Source organism: Oncorhynchus nerka, linkage group LG7 (genome assembly GCF_034236695.1).
Source record: "Oncorhynchus nerka isolate Pitt River linkage group LG7, Oner_Uvic_2.0, whole genome shotgun sequence".
In the NCBI taxonomy this organism is placed as follows: domain Eukaryota; kingdom Metazoa; phylum Chordata; class Actinopteri; order Salmoniformes; family Salmonidae; genus Oncorhynchus; species Oncorhynchus nerka.
In genome coordinates, this window is record NC_088402.1 from 14,075,020 (window position 1) to 14,090,277 (window position 15,258).

Sequence of the window (15,258 nt, forward strand, 5' to 3'; positions counted from 1 at the left end):
CAGCCACTACAAACCTACCCACCTCATACTACACTATGACTGGTCAGCCACTACAAACCTACCCACCTCATACTACACTATGACTGGTCAGCCACTACAAACCTACCCACCTCATACTACACTATGACTGGTCAGCCACTACAAACCTACCCACCTCAAACTACACTATCACTGGTCAACCACTACAAACCTACCCACCTCATACTACACTATCACTGGTCAACCAACCGCTACAAACCAACCCACCTCATACTACACTATGACTGGTCAACCAACCGCTACAAACCTACCCACCTCAAACTACACTATGACTGGCCAGCCAGCCGCCAAAACCTACCCACCTCATACTACACTATCACTGGTCAGTCACTACAAACCTACCCACCTTATACTACATTATCACTGGTGAGACACTACAAACCTACCCAACTCATACTACACTATCACTGGTCAGCCAACCGCTACAAACCTACCCACCTCATACTACACTATCACTGGTCAGCCAACCGCTACAAACCTACCCACCTCATACTACACTATCACTGGTCAGCCAACCGCTACAAACCTACCCACCTCATACTACACTATCACTGGTCAGCCACTACAAACCTACCCACCTCATACTACACTATGACTGGTCAGCCACTACAAACCTACCCACCTCATACTACACTATGACTGGTCAGCCACTACAAACCTACCCACCTCATACTACACTATGACTGGTCAGCCACTACAAACCTACCCACCTCATACTACACTATGACTGGTCAGCCACTACAAACCTACCCACCTCAAACTACACTATCACTGGTCAACCGCTACAAACCTACCCACCTCATACTACACTATCACTGGTCAGCCAACCGCTACAAACCTACCCACCTCATACTACACTATGACTGGTCAGCCACTACAAACCTACCCACCTCATACTACACTATCACTGGTCAGCCACTACAAACCTACCCACCTCATACTACACTATCACTGGTCAGCCAACCGCTACAAACCTACCCACCTCATACTACACTATCACTGGTCAGCCACTACAAACCTACGCACCTCATACTACACTATCACTGGTCATACTACACTATCACTGGTCAGCCAACCGCTACACACCTACCCACCTCATACTACACTATGACTGGTCAGCCACTACAAACCTACCCACCTCATACTATACTATGACTGGTCGGCCACTACAAACCTACCCACCTCATACTACACTATGACTGGTCAGCCACTACAAACCTACCCACCTCATACTACACTATGACTGGTCAGCCACTACAAACCTACCCACCTCATACTACACTATCACTGGTCAGCCAACCGCTACAAACCTACCCACCTCATACTACACTATGACTGGTCAGCCACTACAAACCTACCCACCTCATACTACACTATGACTGGTCAGCCACTACAAACCTACCCACCTCATACTACACTATGACTGGTCAGCCACTACAAACCTACCCACCTCATACTACACTATGACTGGTCAGCCACTACAAACCTACCCACCTCATACTACACTATGACTGGTCAGCCACTACAAACCTACCCACCTCAAACTACACTATCACTGGTCAACCGCTACAAACCTACCCACCTCATACTACACTATCACTGGTCAGCCAACCGCTAAAAACCTACCCACCTCATACTACACTATGACTGGTCAGCCACTACAAACCTACCCACCTCAAACTACACTATGACTGGTCAACCAACCGCTACAAACCAACCCACCTCATACTACACTATCACTGGTCAGTCACTACAAACCTACCCACCTCATACTACATTATCACTGGTGAGCCACTACAAACCTACCCACCTCATACTACACTATCACTGGTCAGCCAACCGCTACAAACCTACCCACCTCATACTACACTATCACTGGTCAGCCAACCGCTACAAACCTACCCACCTCATACTACACTATCACTGGCCAGCCAGCCGCCACAAACATACCCACCTCATACTACACTATCACTGGTCAGTCACTACAAACCTACCCACCTCATACTACATTATCACTGGTGAGCCACTATAAACCTACCCAACTCATACTACACTATCACTGGTCAGCCAACCGCTACAAACCTACCCACCTCATACTACACTATCACTGGTCAGCCAACCGCTACAAACCTACCCACCTCAAACTACACTATCACTGGTGAGCCACTACAAACCTACCCACCTCAAACTACACTATCACTGGCCAGACGCTACAAACCTACCCACCTCATACTACACTATGACTGGTCAGCCACTACAAACCTACCCACCTCATACTACACTATCACTGGTCAGCCACTACAAACCTACCCACCTCATACTACACTATCACTGGTCAGCCACTACAAACCTACCCACCTCATACTACACTATCACTGGTCAGCCACTACAAACCTACCCACCTCATACTACACTATCACTGGTCAGCCAACCGCTAAAAACCTAACCACCTCATACTACACTATCACTGGTCAAACCGCTACAAACCTACCCACCTCATACTACACTATCACTGGTCAGTCACTACAAACCTACCCACCTCATACTACATTATCACTGGTGAGACACTACAAACCTACCCACCTCATACTACACTATCACTGGTCAGCCAACCGCTACAAACCTACCCACCTCATACTACACTATCACTGGTCAGCCAACCGCTACAAACCTACCCACCTCATACTACACTATCACTGGTCAGCCAACCGCTACAAACCTACCCACCTCATACTACTACACTATCACTGGTCAGCCAACCGCTACAAACCTACCCACCTCAAACTACACTATCACTGGTGAGCCACTACAAACCTACCCACCTCAAACTACACTATCACTGGCCAGACGCTACAAACCTACCCACCTCATACTACACTATGACTGGTCAGCCACTACAAACCTACCCACCTCATACTACACTATCACTGGTCAGCCACTACAAACCTACCCACCTCATACTACACTATCACTGGTCAGCCACTACAAACCTACCCACCTCATACTACACTATCACTGGTCAGCCACTACAAACCTACCCACCTCATACTACACTATCACTGGTCAGCCAACCGCTAAAAACCTAACCACCTCATACTACACTATCACTGGTCAGCCAACCGCTACAAACCTACCCACCTCATACTACACTATCACTGGTCAGTCACTACAAACCTAACCACCTCATACTACATTATCACTGGTGAGACACTACAAACCTACCCACCTCATACTACACTATCACTGGTCAGCCAACCGCTACAAACCTACCCACCTCATACTACACTATCACTGGTCAGCCAACCGCTACAAACCTACCCACCTCATACTACACTATCACTGGTGAGCCACTACAAACCTACCCACCTCAAACTACACTATCACTGGCCAGACGCTACAAACCTACCCACCTCATACTACACTATGACTGGTCAGCCACTACAAACCTACCCACCTCATACTACACTATCACTGGTCAGCCACTACAAACCTACCCACCTCATACTACACTATCACTGGTCAGCCACTACAAACCTACCCACCTCATACTACACTATCACTGGTCAGCCACTACAAACCTACCCACCTCATACTACACTATCACTGGTCAGCCAACCGCTAAAAACCTAACCACCTCATACTACACTATCACTGGTCAGCCAACCGCTACAAACCTACCCACCTCATACTACACTATCACTGGTCAGTCACTACAAACCTACCCACCTCATACTACATTATCACTGGTGAGACACTACAAACCTACCCACCTCATACTACACTATCACTGGTCAGCCAACCGCTACAAACCTACCCACCTCATACTACACTATCACTGGTCAGCCACTACAAACCTACCCAACTCATACTACACTATGACTGGTCAGCCACTACAAACCTACCCACCTCATACTACACTATGACTGGTCAGCCACTACAAATCTACCCACCTCATACTACACTATGACTGGTCAGCCACTACAAACCTACCCACCTCATACTACACTATCACTGGTCAGCCACTACAAACCTACCCACCTCATACTACACTATCACTGGTCAGCCACTACAAACCTACCCACCTCATACTACACTATCACTGGTCAGCCACTACAAACCTACCCACCTCATACTACACTATCACTGGTCAGCCAACCGCTAAAAACCTAACCACCTCATACTACACTATCACTGGTCAGCCAACCGCTACAAACCTACCCACCTCATACTACACTATCACTGGTCAGTCACTACAAACCTACCCACCTCATACTACATTATCACTGGTGAGACACTACAAACCTACCCACCTCATACTACACTATCACTGGTCAGCCAACCGCTAAAAACCTAACCACCTCATACTACACTATCACTGGTCAGCCAACCGCTACAAACCTACCCACCTCATACTACACTATCACTGGTGAGCCACTACAAACCTACCCACCTCAAACTACACTATCACTGGCCAGACGCTACAAACCTACCCACCTCATACTACACTATCACTGGTCAGCCACTACAAACCTACCCACCTCATACTACACTATCACTGGTCAGCCACTACAAACCTACCCACCTCATACTACACTATGACTGGTCAGCCACTACAAACCTACCCACCTCATACTACACTATGACTGGTCAGCCACTACAAACCTACCCACCTCATACTACACTATGACTGGTCAGCCACTACAAACCTACCCACCTCAAACTACACTATCACTGGTCAACCGCTACAAACCTACCCACCTCATACTACACTATCACTGGTCAGCCAACCGCTACAAACCTACCCACCTCATACTACACTATGACTGGTCAGCCACTACAAACCTACCCACCTCATACTACACTATCACTGGTCAGCCACTACAAACCTACCCACCTCATACTACACTATCACTGGTCAGCCAACCGCTACAAACCTACCCACCTCATACTACACTATCACTGGTCAGCCAACCGCTACAAACCTACAAACCTATCACTGGTCACCTCACCTACCCACTACACTATCACTGGTCAGCCAACCGCTACAAACCTACCCACCTCATACTACACTATGACTGGTCAGCCACTACAAACCTACCCACCTCATACTACACTATGACTGGTCAGCCACTACAAACCTACCCACCTCATACTACACTATGACTGGTCAGCCACTACAAACCTACCCACCTCATACTACACTATGACTGGTCAGCCACTACAAACCTACCCACCTCATACTACACTATCACTGGTCATCAGCCAACCGCTACAAACCTACCCACCTCATACTACACTATGACTGGTCAGCCACTACAAACCTACCCACCTCATACTACACTATGACTGGTCAGCCACTACAAACCTACCCACCTCATACTACACTATCACTGGTCAGCCACTACAAACCTACCCACCTCATACTACACTATGACTGGTCAGCCACTACAAACCTACCCACCTCATACTACACTATGACTGGTCAGCCACTACAAACCTACCCACCTCAAACTACACTATCACTGGTCAACCGCTACAAACCTACCCACCTCATACTACACTATCACTGGTCAGCCAACCGCTAAAACCTACCCACCTCATACTACACTATGACTGGTCAGCCACTACAAACCTACCCACCTCAAACTACACTATGACTGGTCAACCAACTACAAACCAACCCACCTCATACTACACTATCACTGGTCAGTCACTACAAACCTACCCACCTCATACTACATTATCACTGGTGAGCACTACAAACCACTACAAACCTACCCACCTCATACTACACTATCACTGGTCAGCCAACCGCTACAAACCTACCCACCTCATACTACACTATCACTGGTCAGCCAACCGCTACAAACCTACCCACCTCATACTACACTATCACTGGTCAGCCAACCGCTACAAACCTACCCACCTCATACTACACTATCACTGGTCAGTCACTACAAACCTACCCACCTCATACTACATTATCACTGGTGAGCCACTATAAACCTACCCAACTCATACTACACTATCACTGGTCAGCCAACCGCTACAAACCTACCCACCTCATACTACACTATCACTGGTCAGCCAACCGCTACAAACCTACCCACCTCAAACTACACTATCACTGGTGAGCCACTACAAACCTACCCACCTCAAACTACACTATCACTGGTGAGCCACTACAAACCTACCCACCTCAAACTACACTACAAACCTACCCACCTCATACTACACTATGACTGGTCAGCCACTACAAACCTACCCACCTCATACTACACTATCACTGGTCAGCCACTACAAACCTACCCACCTCATACTACACTATCACTGGTCAGCCACTACAAACCTACCCACCTCATACTACACTATCACTGGTCAGCCACTACAAACCTACCCACCTCATACTACACTATCACTGGTCAGCCAACCGCTAAAAACCTAACCACCTCATACTACACTATCACTGGTCAGCAAACCGCTACAAACCTACCCACCTCATACTACACTATCACTGGTCAGTCACTACAAACCTACCCACCTCATACTACATTATCACTGGTGAGACACTACAAACCTACCCACCTCATACTACACTATCACTGGTCAGCCACTACAAACCTACCCACCTCATACTACACTATCACTGGTCAGCCAACACGCTACAAACCTACCCACCTCATACTACACTATCACTGGTCAGCCAACCGCTACAAACCTACCCACCTCATACTACACTATCACTGGTCAGTCACTACAAACCTACCCACCTCATACTACATTATCACTGAGCCACTGGTCACCACTATAAACCTACCCAACTCATACTACACTATCACTGGTCAGCCAACCTCATAGGAACTACAAACCTACCCACCTCATACTACACTATCACTGGTCAGCCAACCGCTACAAACCTACCCACCTCATACTACACTATCACTGGTGAGCCACTACAAACCTACCCACCTCAAACTACACTATCACTACACTAGACGCTACAAACCTACCCACCTCATACTACACTATGACTGGTCAGCCACTACAAACCTACCCACCTCATACTACACTATCACTGGTCAGCCACTACAAACCTACCCACCTCATACTACACTATCACTGGTCAGCCACTACAAACCTACCCACCTCATACTACACTATCACTGGTCAGCCACTACAAACCTACCCACCTCATACTACACTATCACTGGTCAGCCAACCGCTAAAAACCTAACCACCTCATACTACACTATCACTGGTCAGCAAACCGCTACAAACCTACCCACCTCATACTACACTATCACTGGTCAGTCACTACAAACCTACCCACCTCATACTACATTATCACTGGTGAGACACTACAAACCTACCCACCTCATACTACACTATCACTGGTCAGCCAACCGCTACAAACCTACCCACCTCATACTACACTATCACTGGTCAGCCAACCGCTACAAACCTACCCACCTCATACTACACTATCACTGGTCAGCCAACCGCTACAAACCTACCCACCTCATACTACACTATCACTGGTCAGCCAACCGCTACAAACCTACCCACCTCAAACTACACTATCACTGGTGAGCCACTACAAACCTACCCACCTCAAACTACACTATCACTGGCCAGACGCTACAAACCTACCCACCTCATACTACACTATGACTGGTCAGCCACTACAAACCTACCCACCTCATACTACACTATCACTGGTCAGCCACTACAAACCTACCCACCTCATACTACACTATCACTGGTCAGCCACTACAAACCTACCCACCTCATACTACACTATCACTGGTCAGCCACTACAAACCTACCCACCTCATACTACACTATCACTGGTCAGCCAACCGCTAAAAACCTAACCACCTCATACTACACTATCACTGGTCAGCCAACCGCTACAAACCTACCCACCTCATACTACACTATCACTGGTCAGTCACTACAAACCTACCCACCTCATACTACATTATCACTGGTGACACACTACAAACCTACCCACCTCATACTACACTATCACTGGTCAGCCAACCGCTACAAACCTACCCACCTCATACTACACTATCACTGGTCAGCCACTACAAACCTACCCAACTCATACTACACTATGACTGGTCAGCCACTACAAACCTACCCACCTCATACTACACTATGACTGGTCAGCCACTACAAATCTACCCACCTCATACTACACTATGACTGGTCAGCCACTACAAACCTACCCACCTCATACTACACTATCACTGGTCAGCCACTACAAACCTACCCACCTCATACTACACTATCACTGGTCAGCCACTACAAACCTACCCACCTCATACTACACTATCACTGGTCAGCCACTACAAACCTACCCACCTCATACTACACTATCACTGGTCAGCCAACCGCTAAAAACCTAACCACCTCATACTACACTATCACTGGTCAGCCAACCGCTACAAACCTACCCACCTCATACTACACTATCACTGGTCAGTCACTACAAACCTACCCACCTCATACTACATTATCACTGGTGAGACACTACAAACCTACCCACCTCATACTACACTATCACTGGTCAGCCAACTAAAAACCTACAAACCTACCCACCTCATACTACACTATCACTGGTCAGCCAACCGCTACAAACCTACCCACCTCATACTACACTATCACTGGTCAGCCAACTCGCTACAAACCTACCCACCTCATACTACACTATCACTGGTCAGCCAACCGCTACAAACCTACCCACCTCAAACTACACTATCACTGGTGAGCCACTACAAACCTACCCACCTCAAACTACACTATCACTGGCCAGACGCTACAAACCTACCCACCTCATACTACACTATGACTGGTCAGCCACTACAAACCTACCCACCTCATACTACACTATCACTGGTCAGCCACTACAAACCTACCCACCTCATACTACACTATCACTGGTCAGCCACTACAAACCTACCCACCTCATACTACACTATCACTGGTCAGCCACTACAAACCTACCCACCTCATACTACACTATCACTGGTCAGCCAACCGCTAAAAACCTAACCACCTCATACTACACTATCACTGGTCAGCCAACCGCTACAAACCTACCCACCTCATACTACACTATCACTGGTCAGTCACTACAAACCTACCCACCTCATACTACATTATCACTGGTGAGACACTACAAACCTACCCACCTCATACTACACTATCACTGGTCAACCGCTACAAACCTACCCACCTCATACTACACTATCACTGGTCAGCCAACCGCTACAAACCTACCCACCTCATACTACACTATCACTGGTCAGCCACTACAAACCTACCCACCTTATACTACACTATCACTGGTTAGCCAACCGCTACAAACCTACCCACCTCATACTACACTATCACTGGTCAGTCACTACAAACCTACCCACCTCATACTACATTATCACTGGTCAGTCACTACAAACCTACCCACCTCATACTACACTATCACTGGTGAGCCACTACAAACCTACCCACCTCATACTACACTATCACTGGTCAACCAACCGCTACAAACCAACCCACCTCATACTACACTATCACTGGTCAGCCAACCGCTACAAACCTACCCACCTCATACTACACTATGACTGGTCAGCCACTACAAACCTACCCACCTCATACTGCACTATGACTGGTCAGCCACTACAAACCTACCCACCTCATACTACACTATGACTGGTCAGCCACTACAAACCTACCCACCTCATACTACACTATGACTGGTCAGCCACTACAAACCTACCCACCTCATACTACACTATCACTGGTCAGCCAACCGCTACAAACCTACCCACCTTATACTACACTATCACTGGTTAGCCAACCGCTACAAACCTACCCACCTCATACTACACTATCACTGGTCAGCCAACCGCTACAAACCTACCCACCTCAAACTACACTATCACTGGTGAGCCACTACAAACCTACCCACCTCAAACTACACTATCACTGGCCAGACGCTACAAACCTACCCACCTCATACTACACTATGACTGGTCAGCCACTACAAACCTACCCACCTCATACTACAATATCACTGGTCAGCCACTACAAACCTACCCACCTCATACTACACTATCACTGGTCAGCCACTACAAACCTACCCACCTCATACTACACTATCACTGGTCAGCCAACCGCTACAAACCTACCCACCTCATACTACACTATCACTGGTCAGCCACTACAAACCTACCCACCTCAAACTACACTATCACTGGTCAACCACTACAAACCTACCCACCTCATACTACACTATGACTGGTCAGCCACTACAAACCTACCCACCTCATACTACACTATGACTGGTCAGCCACTACAAACCTACCCACCTCATACTACACTATGACTGGTCAGCCACTACAAACCTACCCACCTCAAACTACACTATCACTGGTCAACCGCTACAAACCTACCCACCTCATACTACACTATCACTGGTCAGCCAACCGCTACAAACCTACCCACCTCATACTACACTATCACTGGTCAGCCACTACAAACCTACCCACCTCAAACTACACTATCACTGGTCAACCAACCGCTACAAACCTACCCACCTCATACTACACTATGACTGGTCAGCCAGCCGACACAAACCTACCCACCTCAAACTACACTATGACTGGCCAGCCAGCCGCCACAAACCTACCCACCTCATACTACACTATCACTGGTCAGTCACGACAAACCTACCCACCTCATACTCCATTATCACTGGTGAGCCACTACAAACCTACCCACCTCATACTACACTATCACTGGTCAACCAACCACCACAAACCTACCCACCTCATACTACACTATCACTGGTCAGTCACTACAAACCTACCCACCTCATACTACACTATCACTGGTGAGCCACTACAAACCTACCCACCTCATACTACACTATGACTGGTCAGCCACTACAAACCTACCCACCTCATACTACACTATCACTGGTCAGCCAACCGCTACAAACCTACCCACCTCATACTACACTATGACTGGTCAGCCACTACAAACCTACCCACCTCATACTACACTATGGCTGGTCAGCCACTACAAACCTACCCACCTCAAACTACACTATCACTGGTCAGCCACTACAAACCTACCCACCTCATACTACACTATCACTGGTCAGCCACTACAAACCTACCCACCTCATACTACACTATCACTGGTCAGCCACTACAAACCTACCCACCTCATACTACACTATCACTGGTCAGCCAACTACAAACCTACCCACCTCATACTACACTATGACTGGTCAGCCACTACAAACCTACCCACCTCATACTACACTATGACTGGTCAGCCACTACAAACCTACCCACCTCAAACTACACTATGACTGGTCAACCAACCGCTACAAACCAACCCACCTCATACTACACTATCACTGGTCAGCCACTACAAACCTACCCACCTCAAACTACACTATCACTGGTCAACCAACCGCTACAAACCAACCCACCTCATACTACACTATGACTGGTCAGCCAGCCGACACAAACCTACCCACCTCAAACTACACTATGACTGGCCAGCCAGCCGCCACAAACCTACCCACCTCATACTACACTATCACTGGTCAGTCACTACAAACCTACCCACCTCATACTACATTATCACTGGTGAGCCACTACAAACCTACCCACCTCATACTACACTATCACTGGTCAACCAACCACCACAAACCTACCCACCTCATACTACACTATCACTGGTCAGTCACTACAAACCTACCCACCTCATACTACATTATCACTGGTGAGCCACTACAAACCTACCCACCTCATACTACACTATCACTGGTCAACCAACCGCTACAAACCAACCCACCTCATACTACACTATCACTGGTCAGCCAACCGCTACAAACCTACCCACCTCATACTACACTATGACTGGTCAGCCACTACAAACCTACCCACCTCATACTACACTATGACTGGTCAGCCACTACAAACCTACCCACCTCATACTACACTATGACTGGTCAGCCACTACAAACCTACCCACCTCATACTACACTATGACTGGTCAGCCACTACAAACCTACCCACCTCATACTACACTAAGACTGGTCAGCCACTACAAACCTACCCACCTCATACTACACTATGACTGGTCAGCCACTACAAACCTACCCACCTCATACTACACTATGACTGGTCAGCCACTACAAACCAACCCACCTCATACTACACTATGACTACCAAGAAGACAAGGTACATAAGGAAACAATGTGGTTCCGTGGCCTGCAGAGTACAGGTTTAAATGGGCAAGGTTATATACACAGGTTATATACATAGGTTATATACATAGGTGATATACACAGGTTATATACATAGGTTATATACACAGGTTATATACATAGGTTATATATACAGGTTATATACATAGGTTATATACACAGGTTATATACATAGGTTATATACACAGGTTATATACACAGGTGATATACACAGGTTATATACATAGGTTATATACACAGGTTATATACACAGGTTATATACACAGGTGATATACACAGGTTATATACACAGGTTATATACACAGGTGATATACACAGGTTATATACACAGGTGATATACACAGGTTATATACACAGGTGATATACACAGGTTATATACACAGGTTATATACACAGGTGATATACACAGGTTATATACACAGGTGATATACACAGGTTATATACACAGGTTATATACACAGGTTATATACACAGGTTATATACACAGGTTATATACACAGGTTATATACACAGGTTATATACACAGGTTATATACACAGGTTATATACATAGGTTATATACACAGGTTATATACATAGGTTATATACACAGGTTATATACACAGGTTATATACACAGGTTATATACACAGGTTATATACACAGGTGATATACACAGGTTATATACACAGGTTATATACAGAATAACTGTAGCAAAATAACCTAGTATAAATGTCAACTCCATAGCAACAGCAACCCACCATACAGAGTCCTCTGTATGTGCAACAACATAATGGAACATATTTGCATACATAAACAACACACGGGCCGATCAGGTATTGAGATGAAACAATCAAATCAAATCAAATTGGATTTGTCACATACACGTGTTAAGCAGATGTTACTGCTAGTGTAGCCAAATGCTTGTGCTTCTAGTTCCCGACAGTGCAGCAGTATCTAAAACAAGTCATATCTAACAAGTAATATCGGTCAATTTCACAACAAATAAGATCATCAAGATTGTGATTATAATTGTGATCCAACCAATCTTTATTTTCTTTATTGGATACAGAGGTGCAACAAATACTTCACCTCTTGACATGTTACTGCATTACAAAACGGCCTCCAGACATGTTACTGCATTACAAAACGGCCTCCAGACATGTTACTGCATTACAAAACGGCCTCCAGACATGTTACTGCATTACAAAACGGCCTCCAGACATGTTTTTTTTTAACATGCATTGTTATGCTCATAAGCAAGCTGGTGTATGCTGAAGTACGACAACGTGTATTCTTGTTTTACTGCAGGCTTGCATGTTGTTGAAAAATCATTTCGCAGTATCAAGTGTCCCCTTCAATGGATTGCAAAGTTACTGTTACATTTTACAGCATAACGGGTTTTTTTCGGCAACATTGAAACACTCTTTGATCAACCACCATCGTTTCTAGATACTGGATCAAATGTAACCATGTAATAACAGTGTAGTTGTTGTGGAATGTAGCAGTCTGTAAACTATCCTCTAGGGAAGACAGGTCTTACTATGCAAATCTTACTATGCATTGTGCAATTCCTGAGTGTAAGCAGAGTATAAATACCTCGGCTATCACAACCCGGGATCACTACAGTCCTGTTATATAACCAGCAAAGCTAGGATGAGTGACATCACGCCACGGGTAGTCGAGCAATCACTAGACACATTCAGGAGACCCAATGTCCTTTACAAACCAGCCAGCGTCAATGAAAAGGGCTTGTAGCCTAACCGAGTAGATAACACCCCCCCCAATTAAGAGCATGTCATGTACTATGTATTTGTATAATGACGCCGGTTACATTAGGTGGACTAGGGTTAGTTGGTTTGCCCTGTTTTTGAAGAATAAAAAACACTTCCGCGATGGAATTACAAACTAAAATGTGTCGCATGAGTGGACATACGGCCACGTAGGCTACTCGCGTATCACAACCATTTTAAAAGTGGACGGTTGAAGGCTATACTATAAATATGTATTTTACTATTCTTTATGCAATGTTTCTGGGTGGGGTGGCGCAGTTAGCTTGCCTGTCCTACACACTAACCCGCCTGTGAAACACTCCTTGCTCGTTTTCAAGTCCGCGAAACCAGCGCTCACATGTGTCAAACTTAATAGTTCGTTTGCATTTTTGTTCGAAATGACAAGTGCATGACTGTAAACCACAAACAACCGTCTATGCTCCGGGCACAAAAAAATAGGTCAGAGTGCGAAGTAAACATTTTCAAAGGCTTTGGAAATAAACGAACGCTCTCTTTGCGCGTACGCCTTCCTTCCAGTTCCAGCCATTTTCTCTACCTCTACCGCTTAGCAAAGAAAAAAGTGACACAACAAAAATGACAGACTGAGAGTATAGACAGAGCCAGGACTTACTGTACGGTGTAATGGTCTGGTAAGAGCGGTGTCTCCTTGTTGCCAGGGCTTCCTGTTCCTGCGCTGACGGTGGAATCGTCTCCCTCCACTCCTAATGATGTCTGCAGCGCGGAGCTAATAGCTCCACCGCTCTATGCCGCCACCTTCAGAGAGAGAGATAGGGAGGGCGAGGGGGGGAGGCAGAGAGAGGGAGGGCGAGAGGGGGGAGGCAGAGAGAGGGTGAGAGGGAGGGAGAGAGGGTGAGAGGGAGGGAGGCAGAGAGAGGGTGAGATGAAGGGAGGCAGAGAGAGGGTGAGAGGGAGGGAGGCAGAGAGAGGTTGAGAGGAAGGGAGGCAGAGAGAGGGTGAGAGAGAGAGGGAGGGAGAGTGAGTAGTGTGTGTGTGTGTGTAATACAAATATGGAGCAGTTGGCAGGCTTGCTCTTAGTGGTAACTCAGGGTTTGTACTCTGCTCTGTAGAGAATTTAGTAGAAGGGAAACAAACAACTGACAGGAAAATAAATGAAGTCCACGAAGAGTGACACTAAACCTTCAACATGTCGATGGGAT

General features: G+C 46.5%; 1 protein-coding gene across 1 annotated transcript in view; it reads right to left on the reverse strand.

Moving 5' to 3' along the window:
• LOC115126165 (ataxin-1-like) overlaps positions 1–14,882 on the reverse strand; it is a 230,822-nt gene extending 215,940 nt beyond the window's left edge. The window contains 1 exon segment of the mRNA XM_065020241.1: positions 14,712–14,882. The gene's annotated coding sequence lies outside the window, so the exon portion shown is untranslated.
• Between the last annotated feature and the right edge of the window lie 376 nt (positions 14,883–15,258).